General features: G+C 39.4%; 1 protein-coding gene across 1 annotated transcript in view; it reads right to left on the bottom strand.

Moving 5' to 3' along the window:
* LOC107567338 (brain-enriched guanylate kinase-associated protein) overlaps positions 1-3,281 on the bottom strand; it is a 27,452-nt gene that overhangs the window by 17,972 nt on the left and 6,199 nt on the right. The window lies entirely within an intron of this gene.

Here is a 3,281-nt window from a genome sequence, read left to right as displayed (position 1 = left end):
CTTTGTTTCATAATTACAGTGTATACGTTTTTCTTTATTTACCCTCAAAAAATGGAAGTGAAATGTGACAACATGCCCCGTAGGTGGGTACATTGTAACATCTGAGGGGCACTTTGTAACATGACTATATGACAGCTTAAAATCTTATCTGATCTCATGAAAATAATATACAAGACGAACTAAAATATTTTATATATTTTTATTTAAAAAAAATTCTAATAAAATAATGGCGTTTTTTAAGAATTAAAAATAATCTGATTTTGGAGTTTGACAATGAACACATTGCAACCATGCTTGGGACGGCCCACAGAAACCAGCAAAAATGCTTTACATGTCTTGAAATAATAATTTCTAAACATTAAACATTGACTGTCAGTCTTTATTCACCTGTTTCTTGTTGTTTCTCATTCAAATTAATTAAAGTAAATAGTGTAAATTACATCTAATGTCATAGAAAAGCACACTGTAACGCAGTGTTACAACATAACTCATCCGCGCAACTGATGTTTAAAACCGGTTACTGTCTTCTGCTAGTTAGCGAAGCATCTAAACTGATAAATAACAGATTGGAGATTAAAATAATAGCAGATTTGTCTCATTTTAAATGATTAATAAAAACAGAGATGAAAAATGTACTTAAGCCAGAATTTAGATTTTACTATGGTAAAACAAATGTTTCGTTGATATCTTCAAAAGATTTTAGAATTTTGGCACACTTTCAACTATATAATGTTGATATGGTAACTAATAAATACTGTAAATTCAGTCTAAAATAAGTCAAAGGTTCGCTGTTACTGTGACTTTCACAAAGCAAACTGAGTTCTCACTGACATTCAGACAATATGAACCCAGAGAATCTCAGGTGAATCGTGTCGACAGATTCGTTACAGAGACGTCACGCTGCATCGACGCTAGTGACGCTACAGGAGACCAGAGAACCATCTGTCACATGCCTAATGAGAGACGACACCCGCTGACACACACACACACACACACTCCTTTACAAGCAGAAAGATAAAGGCTTTTACTCTCGTTTTGCATGAAGACTCTCAGTTTGTGATCTGCTCTTACACAAAGATACATATTCACTGGTTAAAGCGATCGTTCACTGGAAATGTATCATTTACTCTCGCTCATGTCAATCAAACCTTTGTCTTTCCTCTGTAAAAGAAGACTGGACCCACTGCATGGACAAAAACACGGATCATTTCTCAAAACATCCTCATAAGAGTGAGAAAGTACAGATACAGGTTTGAATGGCATCAGTAAATGATGACAGAATGATCATTTTGGGTGAATGTTTCATTTAACAAACTCTTCCTGTGTCTGTAATGCTCGCTTCCTGTCTGTCTGACACATTTGCGGTTCTTCTACTAATAATGCTAATGGGAAAAAGCCAGCAGCAGGTGAAGCTCTGAATGTGTTTGTTGCTCTGGATCTGTATTCCTGTCGGGTGATTTTACTATGGTAAAACAAATGTTTCGTTGATATCTTCAAAAGATTTTAGAATTTTGGCACACTTTCAACTATATAATGTTGATATGGTAACTAATAAATACTGTAAATTCAGTCTAAAATAAGTCAAAGTTTCGCTGTTACTGTGACTTTCACAAAGCAAACTGAGTTCTCACTGACATTCAGACAATATGAACCCAGAGAATCTCAGGTGAATCGTGTCGACAGATTCGTTACAGAGACGTCACGCTGCATCGACGCTAGTGACGCTACAGGAGACCAGAGAACCATCTGTCACATGCCTAATGAGAGACGACACCCGCTGACACACACACACACACACACACACACTCCTTTACAAGCAGAAAGATAAAGGCTTTTACTCTCGTTTTGCATGAAGACTCTCTCAGTTTGTGATCTGCTCTTACACAAAGATACATATTCACTGGTTAAAGCGATCGTTCACTGGAAATGTATCATTTACTCTCGCTCATGTCAATCAAACCTTTGTCTTTCCTCTGTAAAAGAAGAACAACACTGGACCCACTGCATGGACAAAAACACGGATCATTTCTCAAAACATCCTCATAAGAGTGAGAAAGTACAGATACAGGTTTGAATGGCATCAGTAAATGATGACAGAATGATCATTTTGGGTGAATGTTTCATTTAACAAACTCTTCCTGTGTCTGTAATGCTCGCTTCCTGTCTGTCTGACACATTTGCGGTTCTTCTACTAATAATGCTAATGGGAAAAAGCCAGCAGCAGGTGAAGCTCTGAATGTGTTTGTTGCTCTGGATCTGTATTCCTGTCGGACTGACGCTCAGGCCTGCAGATTTATTATCAGCTGCTTTACTCTTGTTTTCTTCTCATTCTACACACGTCAGTGAAACAGAGATTCTAGATCTCGATCCCGACGGGTTTGTGTGCAGCTGGAATATCAAATAAACATGTAGTGCAGCGATGCGACTGATTCACGTCAGAAATCAGCTCTGCTATAGCTCTCCATGTGCTCACAGACAGACGGCATGATGGGAAATCTCTGCTGACTGAAGGTCTTTCGCTTCTTTTTTAAAAAACTGCACAGATGAATCATTCCCGAAAATTTCTATAACATGCATTTAGAAAATAGGTAGAGGGTGAATATTTATTTCATGCCGACTTTAACATTGGAGATATGCAGCTTTGTGTTCTAATGTTTCAGTCTGTAAATCAAAGCACCACCAGCTGTACGAAGCACCACGTTTCTAAAGAAAACCTCAATCCTCAAAGTTTAATAGTTTAACAGCTGTATTAAGTTTAACAGCTGTATTAACCTCAGAATAACCCATCATCTGTCATTCTCCATCAGTTTACCAGTGAATAGAGCGGAGAGCAGAGACTGACAACTCAAACACACACATCAAATCATGCAGCACTTCACGTGTGTCACTCACCGTCTGTGAAGCTTGCGTGTCATGATCAGATGAGCGTGTGCACACGCGTGTTCTACCTCTAAACACACGTCAACATTCACACAGCACGAGAACAGACGGATCTCAGATTGAGACGCTACAGAGGAACCAGAGCGAGATGGAGGAGGGAGGGAGGAGGACAAACATATTCAACAGAGAGGAGAGGAAGAGGAAGAGGAGAGGAAGAGGAAGAGGAAGATGAGAGGAGAGGAGGAGGACAAACATTCAACAGAGAGGAGAGGAGAGGAGAGGAGAGGAAGAGGAGAGGAGAGAAGGAGAAGAGGAAGAGGAGAGAAGGAGAAGAGGAAGAGGAGAGAAGGAGAAGAGGTAGAGAAGAGGAAGAGGAGGAGAAGAGGAGGAGGAGAGCAGGA

The sequence above is a fragment of the Sinocyclocheilus grahami genome, unplaced genomic scaffold (assembly GCF_001515645.1).
Source record: "Sinocyclocheilus grahami isolate Dianchi unplaced genomic scaffold, SAMN03320097.WGS_v1.1 scaffold1149.1, whole genome shotgun sequence".
Lineage (NCBI taxonomy): Eukaryota > Metazoa > Chordata > Actinopteri > Cypriniformes > Cyprinidae > Sinocyclocheilus > Sinocyclocheilus grahami.
Note: the sequence above shows the minus strand (reverse complement) of the source record. Positions and strands in the feature narration are given on the sequence as shown.